Here is a 25,037-nt window from a genome sequence, read left to right on the forward strand (position 1 = left end):
TGAAGGGTCTGATCAATAACATCAAGTATTACAAAGAGAGAAGTAAACAACATGTGTGTCTTAATAAACCACCCCACATAAATAATCATCTCACTACAATAGCCAGTCTTCAAATTTTTCCCTGGTGATATCCATCTCCTAAAATTCATACCCTTAAGTAGTCCCTTTCCACATGGTGTCAGGGCTGGTGTGTAGGACCAAGAGAATAGAGCAGAACTGACAGTGTGTCAATTCTGGGCTCATAAAGGGCACTGCAGCTTTTTTCCTCCCTATCTCCCTCTCTCCCTGATCACTTGCTCTGGCAGAGTGCCTTGAAAGTGAAAGAAAGTGAAGTTGCTCAGTCATGCCCAACTCTTTGCGACCCCATGGACAGTAGCCTGCACCAAGCTCCTCCGTCCACAGGATTTTCCAGACAAGAGTATTGGAGTGAGTTGCCATTTCCTTCTCCAGGGAATCTTCCCGACCCAGGGATCAAACCCAGGTCTCCTGCATTGTAGACAGATGCTTTACCATCTGGGCCACCAGGGAAGTTCTTGAGGAAGTCCACAGTGCCTTGAGGATAAGCAAAAAACTAAGACCTCCAACAACAGCCATGGGAGTAAGCCATCCTGAAAGCAGATCTTCCAGCCCCAATCAAACCTTCAGATGACTGCAGCCCTGGGTGACGGCTTCACTGTGACCCATGAGAGACTTGACGCTAGAACCACCCAGCTAAGCCACTCCCAGACTGCTCACCTTCAGAAACTATGGAAGATAATAAATGTTCTAAATTGCTAAGACTGGCATTCTTTTGTTACATAGCAATAGATAACTAACAAACTTGCCCAAAGTAACTGAACCTTAATCTGATCAAATCTTGACAGCCATCTACCAATTTATATTTAAAAAAAAAAAAAAAATACAGAGAAACAGTTTAAATACCGTAAGGATATACTCAGGGCTTCCCTGGTGGCTGAGACAGTAAAGAACCTGCCTGTAATGCAGGAGAAGGCAGCTCGATCCCTGGGTCAGGAAGACCCCCTGGAGGAGAAAAAAGCAACCCACTCCAGAATTCTTGCCTGGAAAATTCCAACAGAGGAGCCTAGCAGGCTACAGTCCATGAGATCTCAGAGAGTTGATACAACTGAGCGACTAATACAACAACAACAATAAGGATATACTCAGCAAAATCTAGGCAACAAGAAATTCTATAGAAAAAAAAAAAAAATTCCAAAGAAGAGAGGCGAAGCAACCAATACTTAAAAAGTACATAAGATACATACCAACCAAACTGCAATGTGTGAATCTTGCTTGGATCTGAGTCAGATTTTTTTTAAAAAGGAGAAGCAACAGGAAGAACTATAAAATTGAATAGTGACTGTGTATTTGGTGCTGCTAAAGGAATTACTTTAGTTTTTCTACGTAGACTTGTTATGTGGGGTTAGGGGAGATGGGATTTGAAGGAGTTCTTATCTTTTAAAGATTCTTAAGGAAATCGTATGATGCCTGGTATTTGCTTCAAAACAATGTGGAGGAAGAAAAGTATCAGTAACTGGAGACATAAATGAAACAAGATGGGCCATAAACTGATTATTGGTAAACCTGAGTGATAAGCACATTGGAAATACTATACCATTCTACTCTTTTTATGTTTGAAATTTTCCAAAATACAAAGCATAAAAAAAAAGTCGTTTTTTTTGTTTATCTATCTATTTTTAGCTGTGCCGGGTCTTCACTGCCACATGGGCTTTCTCTCTAGTTGCGGCCCACGGGCTTCTCACCGTGCCGGCTTCCTTGGTGCAGAGCACGGCTCTAGGTGTGCGGACTTCAGCAGTTGCAGCACATGGGCTCAGGGGCTGCAGCTTGAGGGCTCCAGAGCACAGGCTTAGGAGTTGTGGCGCATGGGCTTAGCTGCTCACATGGGATCTTCCCAGACCAGGGATCTAATCCGCATCTCCTGCACTGGCAGGTGGGTTTTACCACTGAGCCACTAAGGAAGCCCCGAGAAAAGCAGTTTCACTAAAAGTGGATCAAGAAAATGATAACCTAAACTGGTTACTAGAATCAGAACAGAATCCTCTAAGCACGAGACTCCCAATTATAGCTGTGCCTCTTACTAAAAATCTCTCCTCCAAGCAAGGATATAGAGTTCTGTGTCTCAAGGCTGAAAAGAGCACACATGTATCCTTTTAAATATGAGAGGCAGTTATTAAATCATAAACTGAAATTACTACCTAAATACATATTAGGTTTATTTGGGATGAAAAAGTTTTGGAAATGCATAGTGATAATGGTTGTACAACACGGTCGAGGTACTTACTACTACTGAATCGTACACACAAAAGCAGTACATTTTTTGTTATGTATACTTTACCACAGTAAAATCAGGTATATTACATACAAAATGTATTAAAAAGCATAATTTCATCTTGTATAAAAATATACAAATTGACTATGAAGAATTTAATGAAAAATACTGGAAAAGAGGGCATTTTAGTATAAAATGAAGCAATATTTACCTGCAAAAAGGACAATTACTATTTAAAAAGGCAGTGAAGTATTTGCAACAAGTATTTTTCAAAGGCAAATGCTTTTTATAATATACAAAATTTATTTTATTATATGAAAATAAGAAAAACTCCAAATAACCTCAAGAAAAGTAGACAATAGTTTATAGAACAAGAAAATACAAATGTCCTTTATACATTTAGGAGGTGAAGCAGAATGCTTAATCTCACTCCTAATATTCAAGATGCAGATATAAACTTTAATAAAATGTATATTAGAAAACTCACCATAGCACTCTGTTGTTATATGCAACATATCCATTAATGATAAATTGATTAATTATAAAAATGATAATCTACTTTAACAGAAGAACTAGATCTGCATGCAGTGATATGAAACCATTTTCAAAATGTAATGTTAAACATAACCAGGTACAAAACAATGTTTTTTTTTTGTACTAGGTACAAAACAATGCTACTCCATGTGCTTACAGCAAATATGTAAATTCTAAAGATACATAGATATGTCGTAAACATATACAAAAGGAAATGGTAACAGTGACTGCCTCTGAGAAAGGAATTAGGAAACAAAAGAAAGTGAAAGGAACCTTCATATGCTTTGGAAAAGTTTGAATTTTGTTAGCCATCTATATATATTACCAATTATTTAAAAAGTAAGAAAAAAATGTTCTTAAAAAAATAGGGAAAGAATCTTACATGTGACCTAACGAGGAAGGTTAAATAAAATGGCCAAGACTACCAACAAGATCCAAAACACAGTTCTCTTGCTTTCCAAGCCTTTATTGTTTTGCTTTTGACTAGTCTGTAAAACAAGTAATAACACACTCTACAATCTAATGTCGAGTTCCACGTCTGATTCAGGAATGTAACCAGAAACACTGCCAATCATATCCTCCGGAAACAGAGTGGACTCTTCTTTATGTGCTGTGAGTCTTTAACTAAGAGCTCCTATTTCAAAATACAAGAAATATGAATAACATAAAGGACGTCAACGCTCGCTTCCAATATTCAGAAGTTCATCACGAACTCTAGGAGCCACAGAAAGTACCTCAGTGATAGTTCAGAAAGTGCAACGGATTGTAAAAATGTGGTAAGAGGGGCATGGCACGCAAGGCATTCGGGAGTTCCTTCTTTTTCACCCAAAGGCCCTTCTTAGTGAGTATTTTGCCTATCTACTTGACACCACATGATGTCTTGTACTTTTCTATGGCAGGCAGTTCCTCTGCTCTCATATAGACAGAAAAAACTTAATGTACCAAAGTTCCTCATGTTCCACAGTCCAGAATTCCACTTGTAACAAACATTAATACAATGTTAAAGTAAATAAATAATCTCACTAACTGAAACTATCTCCCAAGAATTCATTTAAATCCTTCCCTGGATTACTCCAGCCTCAAGCCATCTCCCCTTCCTCTGAACTAAAAAAAGCAATTATTTGTACAATTTATTTAGCAATTAATCCTGCACTGCCTTGTTAAACCTCTTTCATTATTCTCTGAAATGTTATTTAAATCTTCTCTGCTTATCTAACTTTCATGTTTTTATTTCTCATCTCCCCAAATAGACTGTATATAAATTCCTTGAGAGAAAGAGATAAGGCCTTATATTGTTTTGTATCCATATAAAAATACAAACAGGGCTTCCCTGATAGCTCAGTTGGTAAAGAATCCTCCTGCAATGCAGAAGACCTGGGTTCAATCCCTGGGTCAGGATGATCCCCTGGAGAAGGGAAAGGTGACCCACTCCAGTATTCTGGCCTGGAGAACTCCATGGACTGTACAGTCTATGGGGTCGCAAAGAGTCAGACACAACTGAACGTCTTTCACTTTCAAAAATACAAACAGAGTAGCTGGCACTTATTAAATACAAAGTTTTTATTTATTTAAAAAAAAAAAAATCAGTCACATTAAGAAAGTATTTAAAGCCAGGCCAAGTAAGAACCTTCCAGCCAGAGCTGACAGGCCAATGTACTGTTTTGCTGCCCTGACTCCTGAAGCAATGTGGGGTGGTAAAAAAGGCCATGGCTTCAATCTGGATCCTCTAGCTTGAGAACCTATGAACATATCGCATAAATTTCAGCTTCTTCATCTCTAAAATAAGAATAATAATGCCTACCTAACTCTATGATCATTAAATGAGGGTTTATGTAAAATCCAATGTTGAGTATTACAGCTGGTATGCCTTATTTTAAAGATTCTTAGATTTTTTTCACTTTTTTAAAGTCAGGTATAGTTGACTTACAATAGAAATTCTTAAGGTTTTTTTTTTCCTGTTTTCACACCTTTGAAATCAGAATGTGCTACTGACCACACCCCACAATCGGCAGTTTTACCTTTTCTGAGTACTGGTAGGTAGAATAACGCATTGTATACCATGGCATCTTAAACTCGGTTAAATCCGGTAACAACTGGCATCTGCTCTTCCTCCGTCATACTCATTCAAACACCAACGTGTGGATCGGAAACTCATTCAGCATTAAGATGTACATGCCCCCTAATCCATTCAGAGCACCTAGCACTTTGGCGTATAGTATATGCTCAATAAATAGGAACTGTTGCTACTGCTACTCTGAATTCATTCAATATGTGAATACCAACTACGTGCCTGCCACCATTCTCAGCACTAATGATCTAGCAGTGAACAAAATAACTAACTACCAGCCCTCAGAGAGTTCATATTCTATTTTCCGTGACACAAGAAGGAAAGCCAAAAGCACAAATGAGTTAACAGATTATCTCCAAAATTGAAAAAGCTAAGCAAACCAAGACAGACACTAAAACACAATACTTCTAGGCAACACTACACTGCTTACATTTTCTTTAGAGAAAAATCTTAGCAGAAACACAAAATGAAGTCCTGGAAACAAAGCAGGGCATCCAAACTTTTTTTTCCCCCCCTTATTTAAGTAAGAGCTTCTCTGGTGGCTCAGCTGGTAAAGAATCCACCTGCAATGTGGAGACCTGGGTTCAAGTCCTGGGTTGGGAAGATCCCCTGGAGAAGGGAATGGCTACCCACTCCAGTATTGTGGCCTGGAGAATTCCATGGACTGTGTAGTCCATGGGGTTGCAAAGAGTTGGACACAACTGAGACCCTTTCACACACATTATTTAAGTAAAGGTTTGGGAAAAAGGAGAAAAGCCAGAACAGATGTTAGAAGTAAAAAAGAAAATAAAAAGGAGGGGGGGGGGGGGTTGCAGATGTCCGTATACCAAAGTACAGCTAAAGCAGGCATTTACTTTAAGGTTTTCCTCATATCCTGCTCTCAAGCTTGTGGAGTATACAATTAAACAACATTTACTGAATGCCCACAAAGTACTCAGAAAGTTATTAGTCTCAGAGCACACTGCATAAATTCAGCACAATCCAGTAAAAGGATGCTCACTACCTAGTTAGGAAGACTAATTCTAATGAAACAATTTGTTATATATAGCATCTTGTGGTGTATTCCAAGCGCCAAGCTGGGCAGAGCAGACTAGAGGCTTGGTGAAAGAAGTAATCATGAGTTCAAATGAACAAGAAAAACACATAATAAAGAAGCCAGAACTGAACCTTGGATGGGCAGTTTGACAAGAAAGAAAAATAAAACCAAAGGTCTCTAGTAGCTTAAGCCAAAAACTTTTGAGTCACCCCTGATTCTTCCCCTCCTTCTCTCTCACCAGGCCCCACCCGACCCTGCCATGGCCCCACCCTGAATCCATTGCAAAATTCTGTTGGCTTTCTCTTTGAATATATGCAGAATTTGATCACTTCCTATCACCTCCTCTGCCACCACTGAAGTCCAAGCTACTTTTCCTGGGACCTGAACTACTGGAACACCCCTTCAGAGGTCTCCCTACCTCTTGCTCTCTTATAGGTTACTTTTCACAAAGCAGCTGGAGCAATCTCTGTAAAGCCTAACTCAGTTTATTTGCTCTCCACTAAAACCCCACAGTGCAGGAGGCACGGGTGGGTGGGTGTGTGTGTGTGTATGTGTGGGCGTGCATGCACGCACAAGCACAAAGAAAAACAAGTGGGAAGAGACACACAAAACCTTCAATAATGGATGATGAGGTATACTGGTAATCTATATTTGTTCTTTGATAAAGTAAAGCTTTCTCCTTTGTATTTTTCTGTATTTTCCACATAAGTATAAAATTACTTTTATAATTTAAAAAACAAAATGCTTTAAAAAAAAAAAAAAAGCAGTGGAAGGGGGTGAACAATGCTCACAAGATCTTTTTGGAATACCAAAACACAGAACACCTGGAGCGGTTTCCCACTTTGCTCAAAGCGTCACCACTGCCTACAAGGTCCCACTGTCACCTCTCGATCTTCTCTGACTCTACTCCTTTGCTCACAGTGCTCTGGCACACTGGCCACCTCCCTCAAGTACACTAAGAACACTCTCCCGCCAAAGGGCCTTCCCACTAGCTGCTCCCTCCACACCAGTGCTCCCCACTCTACCAATACTCACAAGGCTTACTTTCTGGACTCTACTCAAACATCACTTTCTCAGAGAAGGTCACCATGACTATCCATCCATCTAAAATGCAAGCCCCACAACACAACATACACACCAGCTTCCAGTCCCCTTATGCGTCCTTTTTCCCCCACAGACATTCTGATCACTAGTATATCCTGAACATCTATGGAAAAGCCCAACACATGGCTAGCACTCAATAAATCTCTGTAAAATAAATTGAAACATGAAGGCAGAAATAAGAGTTCAAGGATTTGGGAAAGTGTGAGGACATGTGTGTTTCATGGTTCAGAAACTAAAAGAAAATCAATCTGACAGAAGCAGAGAAGCTTGGAGCAAAGAAGCCTTCCAAAGATAAAGAAAAGATTTGGTTAACAGTGAGCAATTAGAAAAAGCGACAGACCTGAAGGATGGAAAGAAGTTGACAAAGGAAAAAAGGGTATGGGCCAGAAGAAGATTTAGGCTGAGAGGAAAGGGAGACGGAGACGGAATGCGGGCTGAGAAGAGGAAGTGCATGAAGAGGACAGGAGAAGGGTTAGAGGCACAGGAGAGGTCAGGAGGAAGGGAGAGACAGCATAAGGTAGAGCAGCAGGCCACAGGTTGGGGTGGAGGCCCCTGCTATGTCACAAAGTTGTTCCTGTTTAAACCTAAGAGCCAACAGTTCTGAAAAAGATACATGTCATATGTCTTTATTTCCAAAATGTGACTTACAAGTCTTAAAACATACAAAGATATGTATGTACATCTGTTGCATCACTTTGAATGCTCAAATTCCCCACTGGAGAAGTGGGGAATTTAAATTCACAAAATCTGAATTTTTCAATTTCATTCCTTAATACCACTGTGAGGCATTTGCCATGAAAGAGGTGAAAAAAGGCAGAAGTGGGCAATCACAGCGCATTTGCAATTTACTCTTCGTCATTCAGCTTCACCAGTTTATAGAACTGGGCAACCTGGACTTCCCTCATTAGGAAAAGAGTATAACTGTTAGCCTTTAAATTTGAAATAGCAAAATAAAAACATAATTATTAGTTTTAATGTAAGGCCTCCTTGGTTCTTTGAAAAGATTAAAAGGAACCTGAAATACAGACTAAAGTCTTTCTTGAATCACACCAAATACTGAGCTTGAGAAAATTTTTTAAACTTTTGTTTTAATTTTCTGAGCATTCTTCAACAGAGTATAAAATCCTCTAAAATAAAATTTTACAAATATTGTGACTAAAAGAATTTTATAAATCTGTATTCTCAGAAGTGTAATATACCTACTGAACATTTAAAAATCAAAATTCGCCTAGAACGGAAATTTTGAAATCAAGATTTCTAAATAACTTTGCAAGTTCAGTGTTATAGCCACACTATTCAGGCAGAGATGAAACATACAGTATACTGCATGAATGTATGCACTGCTCTCTAAAAGCTGGCCGGATGCCATTTTATCATTGATAGAGTAGCTTCAAATTCCACTCACAGTGCAACTGCAGTGGCACTGAATCCAGCAGTATAAGCATGCCTGCATGTTATTATGGGAAATAGTGGAAAATTTCACAGGCTGACATCCAGAATGTCTGCGGTTCTGTTTCATATTTCTTTCTTCCTGCAAAGCAGTTATTAGACCAGTAGTTGGATTTTTTTTTTAAGCTGGAAATTTCCACTGGCTTTTTAAAATAAGCCTTCTTAAATGTAAACTGCAAAACATTCCAAAGTTATAGCATGACAGAAAGAATAAATCAAAATCAGAAAAGATTTAAAATACTTATCTTCAAATCAGGGTAAGGGAACTGGTAAGTAAATTAAAGTGTCACTCTATCCTGGTAAGAAAAAAAAGTGCCCAGGAAGATACTGAGGTGATTTAAGGTTACAATAATGTAATATAAATACTAAATGTGAAAAATAGCACATTGTGAAGCTGCTGATATTTGATCATAAGCTTAGAGAGGAGGCATTCAAAAGCTAACACAACCAGTAGAACAGTTAGGCACAGAAACCTTGAAAAGACAGACAGTATAGCTTGGTGAAAAAGCAATATATTCCAAACTAAGGTGAGCCATGAAGATTGGGTTTTTCGGTAAGGATTAAAGACAGAACAATGACAAGCCTCACAGGTGAGATTCAGAGTTCTTGGCACCTTCTCATTAGGATTATCCCAGACCAAAATATTTGATGCTTTCATCTTAATTTGTAAAAATAAATGAGAATATAAACAAGGATTTATTGTTTCATTTTTATTAAAGAGGTAAAAAGATCTAGTTCCAAACTACCTAAAAATGAAAAATGACTTATAATACTTCAATACAGTGGCAAATAATTTTCTATGTTTAAGAACTGATATGGCCCAGGTTAACAATTTGCTTCTTTGCATTTATATGAACTAAGAAATGGGATCTATAATACATGGCTGTGTAACTGTTACTCAAGCTTTGAAACGCTTGCTATCCCCCAAAACATACATATGACCAAAAACTTGAGCATTAATACAAAGACATTGCTAACAACTAATAAAGATCTGTACCACCAAAGACTGGAACACTGGTACAAAGTATTAGGAAAACATCTGATAAAAAGATGTATATCCAGAATATACATTAAAAGCATCAAAAAACAGACCTCCTAAAATTCAACACAAGAATGGGGGAGAGGGGGGGAAGCTATATTGATATAAAACAGATCAGCACAACTAACATCTTTACTCCTGGATATTCATCTGTAGAAAACCATAATTCAGAAAGATACATGCACCCCGATGTTTACTGCAGCACTATTTACAATAGCCAGGATATGGAAGGAACATAAATATTCATTAATGGATGAATGGATAAAGATATGGCACATATATTCCATGGAATATTTGTTGTTGGTTCAGTCACTAAATCATGTCCAACTTTTTCCAACCCCATGGACTGGAGCACACCAGGCTCCACTGTCTCCCACTATCTCTCAAAGTTTGCTCCAATTCACATTCATTGAGTCATTGATGTTATCTAACAATTTTATCCTGTGCCACACCCCATCTCCTTTTGCCTTAAATATTTCCCAGCAGCTCTTCATATTCTAAATGGAATATTTCTCAGCCATGGGGGAAAAAAAAAAAACAAAAACGAAATAATCCCATTTGCAGCAACACAGATGGACCTAGAGATAGTCATACTTTGTGAAGTAGTCAGACAAACATTGTATGCTACTACACACGGAATCTAAAAAAATGCTACAAGTAAACTTATTCTGTAACAGAGTCACAGATGCAGAAAACAAACTTATGGTTACCAAGGGGAAAAGAATAGGGGAGGGATAAATTAGCAGACTGAGACTCACACACACTTCTGTATGTACAATAGAAAACTAATAAGAACCTACTGTATAGAACAGAGAACTCTACTCAATACTCTGTAATGACCTATATGGGAAAAGAATCTAAAAAAGAGTGGATATATGTAAAACTGATTCACTGTGCTGTACAGCAGACTCTAACACAACACTGTAAATCAACAATACTCCAATAGAAATTTTTTAAAACATCTTACTTAATGGTGAAAGAGCGACTACTTACCCACTAAGGCTGAGAACAAGACAAAGTTATCTCCCCAAATTAATCAAATTGGTCAAATGGTTCAATGCAATCAAAATCAAAATCCCTACATTCTACTGGAAGCACTAGCCATTACAGTAAAGCCAAAAGAAAAAGAAGATGACACATACTGCTTGGAAAAGAAGAAACAAAACTTATCTTTATTCAGAAACAACACGATCACTGATATACAAAATCTTCCTAATCAAACTATCTAAAAGCTACTAAAACGAGTGTGGCAAGATACTAGGTGAATATACAAAACTCAATGATACTTATATACACCAATTATTGAAAGTTGAAATTTTAAAAATACTATTTACAATCACATTTTTAAAATATAAAATTTAGGGACCTCCCTTGCAGTCCAGTGGAGAAGGCTCCATGCTTCCACTGCAGGGGACACAGATTCAATCCCTGGCAGCGGAACTAGGATCCCACGTGCCGTGAGGTGTAGCAAAAACAAAAAAACTTAGGCAACATATACATGTTTCAGTGATAAAAGCTTTTATAAGATTGTACACAGATAGCTACAAAACACTGGTAAGAGAAATTAAAAAAGACCTAAATAAGTGGAGAGATATATAACATGTTCATAGAACAGAAGACAGTATTCTAAGAAATCAATTCTTCCCAAATGATCAACTGACTCAATGCAATCACAATGAAAATCACAACAGACATTTTGCAGAAATCAACAAGAGTTTAACAATATATAGAAATGCAAAGGACCCAGAATAGCCAAAATAATTTGGGGGAAAAAAAAGCTGGAGGACTTCCCCTATGTGATTCCAAAGCTTGAGTACAGACAGACTGAAATATGCATCAATGGAACAGAAGAGATTTCAAAAATTGACCTACACATATTTATTTGACTATCTGAATTTCAACAAAGGTGCCAAGTCAATTCAATGGGGAATGTAAAATCTTTTCAACAAATGGTGCTGGAAAAGTTCAATACAATATACCAAAATATGACCCTCATCCTTATCTCACACCATATAAGACAATTAACTCAAACAGGTTACAGACCTAAATTTAAGAGCTAAAGTTATAAAATTTCTAGGGGGGAAATGAGAAAAATCTTTGGCAAATATTTTTCAAACACAACACAAAAATCAATACACTGAATGCCAGTAACAGTAAAAACTTCTGCTCTTCCAAAGCAGACCACAGACTAAAAGTAAATATTTTTAAAATACATATCTAAAAAAGGCTTTGGGTCTAGAATCAATTCAGTTCAGTTACTCAGTCGTGTCCGACTCTTTGCGACCTCATGAATCGCAGCACGCCAGGCCTCCCTGTCCATCACCAAAACGATAGGATACTGAAAGAGGAACTCCCCAGGTCAATAGGGGCCCAATATGCTACTGGAGATCAGTGGAGAAATAACTCCAGAAAGAATGAAGGGATGGAGCCAAAGCAAAAACAATACCCAGCTGTGGATGTGACTGGTGATAGAAGCAAGGTCCGATGCTGTAAAGAGCAATATTGCATAGGAACCTGGGATGTCAGGTCCATGAATCAAGGCAAATTGGAAGTGGTCAAACAGGAGATGGCAAGAGTGAACGTCAACATTCTAGGAATCAGCGAACTGAAATGGACTGGAATGGGTGAATTTAACTCAGATGACCATTATATCTACTACTGTGGGCAGGAATCCCTCAGAAGAAATGGAGTAGCCATCATGGTCAACAAGAGAGTCCGAAATGCAGTACTTGGATGCATTCTCAAAAATGACAGAATGATCTCTGTACGTTTCCAAGGCAAACCATTCAATATCACGGTAATCCAAGTCTATGCCCCAACCAGTAACGCTGAAGAAGCTGAAGTTGAACGGTTCTATGAAGACCTACAAGACCTTTTAGAACACCCAAAAAAAAAAAAAAAAAAGATGTCCTTTTCATTACAGGGGTCTAGAATAAAAGAAGTCTTATATCTCAGTAAGATAAACCCAACTTAAAAATGGGCAAAAGATATGAACAGACACTTCACCAAAACAGATACACCAATGGTCAGTATGCAGGTGCAAATATTTTCAACATCACTAATCATTAAAAAACTCAAAGCCACCAATGAGCTACCACTACATACCCACTAGAATAGCTAACATTAAAAAGACTGGCCATACGAAGTGCTGGTGGGGATGTGAAACAACTTGAACTATCACAAACTGCTGGGAAAAATATATAATGGTACAATCATGTTGAGAGACAGGTGGCAGTTTCTTAAAATTTTTAAATGTTACACACTGCTAGGCTTGGCATCCCAGACTTTCACATACCTTCTCCCCATCCCCGGGTTCAGTGAAATAAACAGTATTTGGAAAATTGGCGGGAGGGGCGGGGGGGGACACACACATTCCATTCCTGGACATTTACTCAAAAGAAAAAAGTATTTGTGCACACACAAGGCCTTGCAACACACATGTCATAAAAGCTCTATTTCTGATAACCAAAAACTGGACACAACCCAAATGTCCATCAATAGGTGAATGGATAAATAGTGATATACCTATATAACACAACAGTACTAGACAATAAAAAGAAATGAAACTATTAATATATGCAACATGAATAAATCTCAACATCACTATAAGTGAAAGAAGCCACTAAAGAAAAAGTACATATTGTATATATAACTCATTTATAAAAAGCTCTCAAAAATAAAGCTAATCTTCAGTGACACAAGGCAGATGAGTAATTGCCTGAAAATGGGGGAGGGAGGGATTACAAAGGAATTCAGGAGGGATCAGATTTTGGACTTCAGAGGTAACAGATACTTCCACTAAATGTAATTATAGTGGGTTCATGGGTAGACACATTTATTAATACATCAAAACCCAAATCTCACAATTTAAATATATGCAATTGTCAATTACACCTCAAAGTTGGAATAAAAATGCAAGAAAAAAGGAAAATTATGGCAAACTATAGTGATAGAAAGCAGAACAGTGGCTGATTGAACACAAAACCCTAAAGAAGCCTGAATGCAAATGAGCAAGAACTTTCTGGGGTGATGGAAATCCTCTGTATTCTGATTGTAGTGACAGTAAAACTGTTTACACCCATCAAAACTCAAACTGCACACTTAAAATGATTGAATTTTATTATAAGAAAATTACACCTCAATAAAGCATCTAGTCAAGGCTATGGTTTTTCCAGTAGTCATGTATGGATGTGAGAGTTGGACTATAAAGAAAGTTGAGCACCAAAGAAATGATGCTTTTGAACTGTGGTGTTGGAGAAGACTCTTTAAAGTCCCTTGGACTGCAAGGAGGTCCAACCAGTCCATCCTAAAGGAGATCAGTCCTGGGTGTCCATTGGAAGGACTAATGTTTGAAGCTGAAACTCCGATACTTTGGCCACCTGATGCAAAGAGCTGACTCATTGGAAAAGACCCTGATGCTGGGAAAGATTGAGGGCAGGAGGAGAAGGGGACAACAGAGGATGACATGGTTGGATGACATCACCGACTCAATGGGTTTGGGTAAACTCCGGGAGTTGGTGATGGACAGGGAGGACTGGCGTGCTGCAGTCCTTGGGCTCGCAAAGAGTCAGACACAACTGAGCGACTGAACTGAACTGAAAGCAGATTTCTAAAATTTAAAAGAGCACATCCAAATGTTATCTAGGCACCTTTTAAACATCTTCAAATATACTAAAAGGAACAAATATATATAGTTACAACATATTATAGTCTATCACCTCATTAATCTACTCTAACTCAAATGGTAAAGAATCTGCCTGCAATGTAGGGGACCCAGGTTAAATCCCTGGGTTGGGAAGATCCCCTGGAGAAGGAAATGGCAACCCACTCCAGTATTCTTTTTTTTTTCCCCCCCAATTATTTATGTATTATTTATGTACTTATTTTGGTTGTGCTGGGTCTTTGTTGCACAGGCTCTCTCTAATGCAGCGATCAGGGGCTGGCTACTCTCGAGTTGTGGTGTGAGGGCTTCTCACTGTGGTGGCTTCCCTGTGTTGCAGAGCACAGGCTCTAGGGTTCTCAAGCGTCAGGAATTATGGCGAGAGGGCCCTAGAGCACTTGGGTTTCAGTAGGTGTGGTGCACCAGCCCAGCTGCTCCTCAGCACATGGATCCTCCCAGACCAGGAATTGAACCCATGTCCTCCTACATCGGCAGGCAGATTCTCAACCACTGAACCACCAGGGAAGTACCACTGGAGTATTCTTACCTGGAAAATTCCATGGACAGAGGAGCCTAGAGGACCCCAGTCCATGGGGTCACAGAGAGTCGGACATGACTAACTGACTAACATACACACATATACACATACACACACACACACCAGTTTGATATCCTAACTTAATTTTTAATTTTTATATTTTTATGTTAAAAGGGGAAAAAAAGCACTAGAGTAAATACATGAAACATTTTAAATTTCTCAAATTAAAAAATTTGATACCACAACATACTACTCAGAGATGAGGGAAACAGGCACTTCACTGGTAAATGGATACCCCTAAAGGGAGTAAGTTGCAGTATCTATAAAAAGTTAAATTCATAGTCTTTAAAGTAACATTCTCCAACCACAAATTTTTATATACTTTATAACAAAACATGGGAACAAAGAAGTATGTATGAATACACTTACAGTTGGAAGTTGGATAAATTATGATATATATCCATACAGCAGAGTACTGTGTAACCTTTAGAAAGAAATCAGTAGCTATAAAAACAGATATGAAACCTCTTCAAGATCATTTAAAAAGTATACACAGTCCAGAATAGGGCTTAAGCGCCAGTTACATAGGTGTGTTCATTCTATGAAAATTTATCAGACTGTACTGTGCACTTTTCTGAGTGATGTTACACTTCAATATAAAGTTTACCCCCAAATACAGGAGAAATTCATCAAGCTTAAACCTTTTCAAGTACATGCATTTATATGCCTAGAGTAACAATGGCCACCTTTGGGCAGGGGACAGTGAAATGGCTGGCAAACGGCTGAGGAAGGCGCCTCACTTTCCACTGTACACCCGTTTGGTACCTTGCAAATCTGCCCCATGTGCACCTGTTACATAGTTTTAAAAATATTTCTGAACTGAGACCATCAGCAACTATATCCATGTATGAGTTGGAATTTTTTTAATACAGAAATGAACTCGAGGCAGAGATAAGATTTAGGCCCATAATAGTTCTTCATAACCCAATTTCAAATTTTATACTCATCACAAGTTTCATTTTCACTGCCTTTATAACCAGTAAACAGTTTAAATTTCAACCTAGAAAATAAATTTTAAAAGACTCATCTTTTCTATTTTGAATAAGGCTTTGTGTAAGACTTCATTTGAAGAAGGAAAAAGGGCTCTAAACCGAAAAACCCAAACTATTAAATGAGATCATGTACATTAAGCACACAACAATGTGCAGGCACACAGGTTCCTGATAAATGGCAGTTTTTATCTTTTATAGCTAATTTGTATCAGAACGCAGGGAACAAAAAAAAAAAAAAAAAAGAACGCAGGGAACAGAATTCTACTGGGGTAAAAGGGTGGAAGTAGAGCAAAAAAGGCACCCCACTCCAGTATTCTTGCCTGGAGAATCCCATGGACAGAAGAGCCTGACAGCCTCCAATCCATGGGGTTGCAAGAGTCAGACACCACTTAGCAACTAGAGAGAGAGAGCAAAAAAAGACAACAGCAACTAAAGTGTAAGATATACAGATATGGGGAATTCCCTGGTGGTCAGGACTCCATCCTCTCACTGCGGAGGGCCTGGGTTCAATCCCCGGGGCGGGGGTGGTGTAGAAAAATAGAAACTAGAGAGACAGCTGTAAGCAAAAGTATAGAATATCCTCTAACAGCAGCAGCCTAAGGGAGACAGGGGGTAGCTATAATGACCAAAGACCTAGGGTACCAGGACCCTTACTTGTACTTTTTCACATACACTTTTTTAAATGAATTTTTTAAACATTATAATTTTATGTTAAGTAAGCACCACAGAATAAAAGAGGTGGGCAGGGGAGATTATAAGCAGTAATGAGTTCCCTTCAGATCGACTCCATCTCCTGCATGAGGTTTCCCTACCAATTCCAGCTGAAAATGGCCACTTATTTATGTTGCTGCAGCTATGTTTTTTCAATTACACTCATTTCTCATCTACATTATAAACTCCTAGATCACAAAGGGATATTAAAGCCCACAACATTTAGCACAATTCTTTGAAGAACAGGGGTACTGGATGAAAACATCTAAGCAACTTACACAACCGTCCGCCCAGGCCACGAGCAAGTGGCAAACAGGAATGTGGCATTTTAAAGCCCAGACAAGACTCATCGGGGCCAACTCTACGAGGGAGACCTAAGTCCCAAGCAAAGCCCAAGGACACTAATTTTATCTCAATTTCCAGGTAGAAAACCGGATTTAGAGTTGAACTCTGGAAACTTCCACATTCAAACACCAAATGTTTGGGGGGACTTAAAATGAATATAATTGAAAAGAGGATTTTAAACGCTTACAAAAAGGTACAGTCCCTATCTCAAAGCATAGACAATCTGACTGAATTTGTCCTCTCAATCAATGAATACGGATTCCTATACATGGAAGGAGTTAATTAAGATTCATGTCAGGAACGAACAATCATATTTTCAGTTGTGGTAGCCTGGGAAATTTACTGAAATGAGACAGGCTCTAGGCCGGGCCTTATGACCAGACTAGACAGCATGGGAGAAAGACAGAGAAAAAAAAAAAAAAAATAGCATGACTAAAACAAGCAGCAACAAAAGTGGAAAAGACAGTTTTTTTAAAAAAGGCTATGATAAGAACTGAGTATTAGGTTATGGAATTTGGGTTGTACTCTGCAGATTTTTTAGAAAAAAATGTGTTCAAAATGTTTAAAAAGTGTAAAATGGCAGAAAAATCGGATTAGGGAAAGGGTAGAGACTAGTTTTAGAAATTGGAATGAAAATATATTTAAGAATAATACATCAAGAGGATTCTGCAAAACCAAAAGCATTTATTCAACACCGTAACTGAATTTTAAAATAATCAACTTTGCTGGCAGTCTGGTGGTTAAAACTCAGGGGGCAATGCAGAGGGCCAGGGTTGGTCAGGGAACTAAGATTTCACATGCCACAGGACACGGCCAAATAAATAAATAATCAAGTCTTGAAATGTTTTACCTCTTCATGCTTGCTAACCATTTCCCACCAACAGGAACTGTGCTCTCTCCATAATAAAAATCATAGTCATTTTTCAAAGCCCTGCCTCCTGATCACCTTTCCTCCTCCGAACTTCTCCAAGATCTTTACAGGCAAAATAGATTAGCTTGTTGTGAAGTGATGTGAATACCTGATTGATTGTGTGCACTTGGAGGTCAAAACCTTTTTAACTCTCACGGTGCCTTAAATAGTACAAGCTTAATAAACAGTGTTTAAGTATGTGTGTTTATGGGGGAGCGCGCAGCAGCCAAGCAGTGGCCAATTAAAGATGATTGAAGCTTAAGGCCTCAGAAGTAAGAAAATGGTGCTATGAAAGTCAGTTTTAAAAGTCACATGTGGGAGCCATTTTGTATATGGTTTAAAAAGAGAGATGGAAGGTTACTGGGCAAGTTCATGATTTTAGGTTCGCCTAATTTGGGGCTCATACACCTAAGGCTTCCACCATTCTAGATGTGGTTATGCACTCTGAAAGCAGCCTCCTGAATTAATGTTACTGATTCCCAATGAAATTATTTTTAAAACTTAATATAGTAATAGTCCTGTCTCTTACGAAAAGATACCACTGACCCTCCCAAGAGATGCACCATGCGTGTGGAGTTATTTTGCTCCCTGGTGAAGTTAAGATTTTCCTAGATGCGGCCATGTACTTGCTCTGACAGCAAAGGAACCAACTCTCTTGGATGAAAGTATTGTCATAAAACCACCACCACCAGGCAGGTTAAAAAAAAAAGAAGAGAGAGATGAGTCTGGATGGAGCAGAGAGTGTGTAGACTAAATTTAGACACAATCTGCTTCAGAGAAAACTGGGTGATCCTTAAAACAGTTTTGAATACAGCTGCCAAATTTCAATCTAGAAACAAAACCAAGCTGATGTAGCTACGCTACAGAGTGACTTAAATTCAATAATCCATTTCACTGATGACAGCTTTACTGGGAGTAAAGAAAATATGACTTCATTTTCTTACACTAGAAGGAAGAGTTTGAAGAGTCTCTCCCTCCCTGCCCCACCCCATACACACACACACACACACACACACACACACACAAACACACACACAAATTTTGCCCTTGTGGCATATATCACTAGGGTGAAGTCAAGATCTCAAAGTCTTCCTGTCCCCAAACTCTTGAGTCAGCAAAGAAACCTGTATCTGCACATTATCTGGCACAAAGTGCTCGAACCATTTAATATTTGGGGGAAAAAAAAAAAATTAAGGCCATTCTCCATATTTATATGATGTATTAAGTTTATAAGATTTTCTAATATAAGGAACCCTGGAAGATCACAGACTCCATCTCTTTGCACCTGAAGAGGCCAATTTGCTCTCTCGGACTACAAACTTCCAAATTATTCTCAAACTCTTCACTGGTACTATTCTTTTCAAAGTAACAAGCTAACAAATGACACTACTCAGGTAACAAAGTGGGATATTTTTAAAGGTTTTTCTTGCACCTGTAGGGTTTTTTCCCTAGTTAAAATTGTTTTAAACCTAAGCATATGATCGCACAGCTCTTTCCACCAATATCAACTATCATTTATAGCAATTTTAGACCTTCAGATTTTGATAAACAAATATTTCCCCTCAAAGTAAAATTTGGTTTTAGATTTCACTTAAACAGAAGAGCAAAGAGCATTTACACTAATAGTCTCCCCCCTCCCCTTTTCTTGCATGTTAAAACCTTTTCTTCCCCTTCCCCAAGCTTTCTCCTCTTTTGTACTCAAGTTCTCAAATGCACAAGATGGAGGAACAATACCACAATACAACTGAGGCTTCCTGCCTACTAGTCAGTCATTATTCTCAAGACTTGAGAACTTTGAAAACACCGCTTGGGTTGCTTTGAAATTCCCTCTTTCAGATTTTTTCCCTCCTTCATGGGACATCTATTTAAAAGAATGACTTCAAAAATGTCTTGCTGCACCCAATCAAAAAGCTCTCAGCAAACTAAAAATGACAAATACCAATCCAAAGAAAAAAAAGCATATTTCTGGCAAAGATTTAAGAATAGTATTTTTCTCATATGTGTATTAATCCTATTTCTGAAAGATTTCACATTTATATGGAAGCATCTTAAAGATTAGCTTACCAATGTGTTCTTTCAAATAATACCATATAGAAATCTAAAGATCTCAAACTACACTGTGCTGAACAGAAAAGGGTTACCTTAATTATTACTGACAAAGAAAAGGTCACACGAAAATGAAGTAATTTTATTTTTTTAAGTTTTCAGAGGCAGAAAAAAATTACCAGCAGCAGTCACCTGGAAACCTGGGGGATTTCCCATTTCCTCCCACCACACTTTGATCATGGCAGTAGTACTCACTAATAAACTTTTTTGGTTGTTGAGATAAACTAATGGAGTTACTCTAGACAGAGACATGGGGGGAGTATGGGGGACAAATTATCTGCTCAGCTCACCAAGGGTTCCTTCCTTTTTAAAGGCAAAAGCATTAAAAATGAAGGTGAGACAACAAACACACACGGGCTCACACAACAGCTTCCCAACTTTTACAATACACAGTGTGCCATAAACAACAAACAAAAATCTTTCCAGCATCTCTAACAAAAATATAAAGACCAATTTATTTCAAATTATTTATTTCAATTTATTTAGTCAATAAAGCGAATCCCAGTACAACAAAATAATTTAGCCAGTCCCCTGGAGTTTGTTATAATGGGATTTAACCTGTACACTCAACATTCAATTAACCATGAGGCTTATCCTAATTGAGGATTATGCTGACTTCTGCAGTCCTTCCCCCATCTATCCATCTACCACTCCTACTCAGCTGCCACAGCCACCAAAAGCAAAGCCCCAGGGAGCACTAGATTACCTATTACTATGGGCTACCAGGGCCAAAATTCTCTCTTCATCCTGTGCATGATGAAAAGGTTAAATTTAGCAATCTAGTCAGCCTACTTTCCAAAAAGTAGAGTTTCAGAACCCTCACCTGTAGCTCTAACTAAATTAAAATTTCAAAAGAATTCCTTCATAGGTGAACACAAAGTCACACTCTTTGGTAGAACACATCAATTAAAAATATTAACAGAAAAGAAAAAATAGGACACAGACATTCCTAATGAAAAAGAGGAAAAGGACAAACACGGAAACACTAGCTCACTATTCTTCGAAATAGGTGAAGCCTCTCTGCCAGTCAGGTCAGGCTTCTTTCCTTTGCCTCCAAGCCACAACATTTACTCCACAGGTAGTTTATTACTGCCCCCCTGTCACCTGATCTAGGCCAAAGAAACTACCAAACTGAGTTTAACCCTGACAGAGTTGGGAACTGGCAGTATGTGGTCTAAGAAGATCATCCAGTTTGGGGCTAAATCAGCCTTCTAGACACTGCAGGCCTTCCGTTCAACTCCCGCTGTGTATCTTCTGGCCATTTTCCTGTTCATTTAACAACTCTCCACCAGAAGGTAGGAAAGGGAAAGGCGATTAAACTCAAGTCAATTCCACCATTTGTTAGGAAGTTGAAAATAAGTTTAAGCTCTAGCTAAACTGCATCTTTAACTCAAAATAATCTTTTCCCAGAAACCCTGTCAGAAAACCAATGGGCCAAATGAATTTACCTAGCATTAATAAAGTGAAAGACTAAACCTCATTACAACAGAGCCCCTCCTCCACCTTAAGTGAAATGTTCATCTTGTCATCCCCTCCCCCACCCCAAAAAGCACTCATAAAATGAAAGAAGATGCCCACATTTTACTGCAGCACTCAACCTCAATGCTATGCCTGAGAATCTACAGACAGACCTATCACTTTAATGTGTTGAATTATGAGGAAAAAGAAAAGCTAACAAACATTTCCAATACTAATTTCCTGCTCCCAAAGCTTTAACCACTCAATAAAGCAAAAAAAGGAATATTCTACACCACAGAATACAGTGAATTCAAACCAAACTGGGATAGGTACTCCCTGGTTTAACCTTCAAGAAACTGCAGCTCCTCTTCAATCACGATCAGCAACTTTTTTCTAGTCCTGGCAGCATTTAAAGAGTAACAACTGTTAAACTGTGATCACTTGGCTGCCTATCATCACTAGAGGCTATATTCATTCTAAACTTGCAACAAATTAAAAGTTTTCAAAAATTGTCCACATCCTCTGGCCAAGGCTCAAAATTATATAGTCTAAAAAAAAAAAATGCAGAAAGAAACCCTAAAGCCATTTACTTTAACACCGGTAAGGCATAGGACAATAGTAGTTTGTGTTTTTTTATCCTATCCTATTGTCCAAACTAAAATGTTAAGTCATTCTTTTAAGAGACTTCTCAAAAACCTACTAGTCTCCAAATCAATAGGAACTTTTCTAGAATCATACTGCTAACGCTCAAAGGACCAAATTTAAAAGAAAAAATAAAACTGTTTATCTTTAATATGTCCCTGACATACCTGACACAGAAAGTTTATTTCAAATGACCAATCAAGAAGGTACTGGTACATAATCATTTCAAAAATTATTTTTTATTTACATGTCTCCTAGAAAAAGGATCGAGGGTCCTATAGAACATTCACTCTGTACTGAATGAATTCTAGCTTATTTGCGGGGTGTGGGCTTCAACGTACAGAAATAATTTCTACTTGTCAAAAAAAGCACAGAATATTCACTTTCAAAATGTGTATTTAATAGAGTCATTAATCCCCTAGTCTTTAATATCATTTTTCTAATGAACTGTTAGTGTTGGTAAATTTAAAACTACCATCCTAAAACTTTTTTTTAATCTTGTTAATTATGCTAGGGTTGTTATGCATTTTCAACGCTTCTGGAGTGAAAGAATATTTTAAGGTAGACATATTTCCGATAACTGCTCTACAAATGCAGCTTCCCACTTAGTCCATAATGCTCACGTCCAAAACGTTCTTCTATGTACCAGAAGCTGGCATATGCCTTTTTAAAAATGCTAATTGGACAATTAAGTCATTTCTATCGATACATAAAATTCCCCTATAATTTGGGATCGCTGGCAATCTAGATTACTGCTCATTTAAATGCAGAACCTGAAGCAACCTCCAGTGACAGAAGCTAGTGTTCAGTATCATTTTACATGTTACAAACGGAGGCTTCATCTTACATACAAACAATGAACCCTGGCAGGATTCTTCACCCTGAAGACCCACAGATTGTTATTTCCTTAAGGGTGTTAATAGATAAGGCAACACAAACAGTAAGTTTGGAAGAGCTTCTCTAGTGGTCAACAACAATTGTTGAAGATAGTAAAAAGGAAACTGTATTCCCACCCATTTTTCCCTTTCTTTGGTTCATTTTCTTTCCCTGCTTTTGCTATCCAACGGGAGTGTGTTTCAAATGAAAATTCTCAAAATAATTATTCCAAACACCAAGAATACTCCAGAAACCAGTAAGAGGTGTTGCCTCCTGGAAATGGGAACTGGAGGGTTTAGATTAGGAGAGAGGCTCATTTTCAATGTTTTTGTACCCTCCCAGTAGTCCCGAGACCAGTTATATGGGGCATAACCTATACTAAGCAAACAAGCAACAACTGAATATGTTTTCAAGAAAGCACCTTTCACAAAACTTACAGATTTCTATTTAACATTTTGGTTTAGGCGGCAATCACAAGACTTAAGTTTTTTTGTTTCTTCCATCATCCTCTAAACAACCTGCTGCAACAAATACTGAAGCGTTTTTGCAGCCAGGGACCAGTAAGGCGGATCTGAGCCCAGGCTTCTGAACCGAGGAGATGCCGCAATCTCACTCAATACTACTAGCACTCTCACTCATCTCACTCAACTCCATTTCAAACCATTGCAGCAAGACAGCTGGTACTCGCCTTCCTGTTTCTTTACGGTACAGGCTTAATAACAAAAACAGGTTGGCTTTGAAGCGCTGCTGCTCACAACGATCAAGAAGGAAGTCTTCATATTCGGGAGGGGGAAAAAAGTTTCTACTTCAGGAGAATTTCAGACCTTTCCCTGTCTTTCCATTTGAAAAGCCCGAACTCCTCCTGCTTGTGAGATTTCGAGACGATGCTCTCTGCCTCTCACAACTGCTCTTTTGGTGAACTTTTCCACCCTGAGTGCCCTCAAACTGCCTAGGAAGCAACTAAGCCCTCCCAACTACTCGTGGATTGCTTTTCTAAAGCATGTGCAAAACCAACAGTTTCTCTAAACCATCACAAATTGAGTCAATGTACGTAGGAAGATAAGAGATGGAAAAGGGGGGAGGGGGTGGGAGAGTAATGATAAAGACAGCCCAGCCCCAAATTTAATTCACTAACTTCCACTTGCCATTTCCCAGCCTTCACACCAGAGGTAGCAAAAATGCTTTTACTGAGAAAAACTGCTGAGAATCTATCCGTGCCCAAAATGGAAATCCCACAGATAATCTGGGTTAAAAATACTTAAAACGCCCCAAGTGCAGGAGGAAACACGGCAGCAAAATCCCAGCCGCTTCTCGGTACCACTCGGAGGCTGGGCTGGGGCTGAGTGGGGAGCAGTGCGGCTTCCCCCCGCCCTCTACTTCTTTGAAGAACCGAGAGACACGGAGGCGGCGGGAGGTGGGGGTCGTGGGGAGCTTTCAGAAGCACCCCGAGGGCTGCAAGAGGGTAAAACTTCAGGGACAGGAGGAAAAAGTGGACCCCCGCGGTCTCCCCCAAACTCCTCGGAGTGACCCCCTCGGCGCGAGGACCCCCCCCGCAGCCTCAAGCTAGCTGCCGCCCAGCTTCGACACCCCTCCCGCGACCGCGGGCCCCCCAGAGGCTGCGGGAGAGCGGCGCGGCCCCGACACCCCGAAAGTGTCCCCGCGCGCCCCTCGCGCAGCGCGCCCCTCAGCGCCTCCGCGGAGCCGGAGCCGCGAGCTCGCCGCAGCCCGGGGGGACTCGCCCTCCTTCCCCCGCCTCGCCCTCCACCCGCTCGCCCGCCGCCGCTCTTCCTTTATCTCCACTCACCGCCCGCCGCCATTTTCCTCGCAACTCAGCTTTAAATCGGAAACTCGCCGCTCCTCAGCCAGCAGCCGCCGCCGCCGCCGCCGCCGCTACCGACTCAGCCGCCGCGGCCGCCGCCGTCGCTGTGAAGGGGCTGAGGCGGCCGCCGCCGGGAGCCGCGGCGCGGAGGCCGACGGGACATGTAGTCCTGCGGCCACGCCCAGCACTACCGGTCCCAGGGGGCCTTGCGCGGCCCCGGGCGCTGGGTGGTCCCGCCCGGTCTGGCTTCCGCGGCGCGAGGGCGTGGCCGCGTGGACGTCAGGGCCTCTGTCTCTGACTTACCGCCTGGGAGCTGCCCCGGACCCCGGGAGTACGGAGTGCAACCCTAGCCTGGCCCTTAATTTTTTTCATACTTGTTTTCGTCCAGTAATAAATAACATTT

At 39.6% G+C, this 25,037-nt stretch overlaps 1 protein-coding gene across 6 annotated transcripts in view; it reads right to left on the minus strand.

Annotated features, from left to right (window-relative positions):
- Window positions 1-24,774, minus strand: part of NCOA3 (nuclear receptor coactivator 3) — a 122,483-nt gene extending 97,709 nt beyond the window's left edge. For 3 of the 6 annotated variants that reach the window (XM_027558334.1, XM_027558332.1, XM_027558331.1), the window contains exon 1: window positions 24,620-24,749. The gene's annotated coding sequence lies outside the window, so the exon portion shown is untranslated. Of the gene's footprint in view, window positions 1-15,144; window positions 15,200-24,619 lie in introns of all 6 variants that reach the window. The other 3 variants (XM_027558330.1, XM_027558329.1, XM_027558333.1) reach the window with 3 other exon arrangements.
- Between the last annotated feature and the right edge of the window lie 263 nt (window positions 24,775-25,037).

This window comes from Bos indicus x Bos taurus, chromosome 13 (genome assembly GCF_003369695.1).
Source record: "Bos indicus x Bos taurus breed Angus x Brahman F1 hybrid chromosome 13, Bos_hybrid_MaternalHap_v2.0, whole genome shotgun sequence".
Taxonomy (NCBI): domain Eukaryota; kingdom Metazoa; phylum Chordata; class Mammalia; order Artiodactyla; family Bovidae; genus Bos; species Bos indicus x Bos taurus.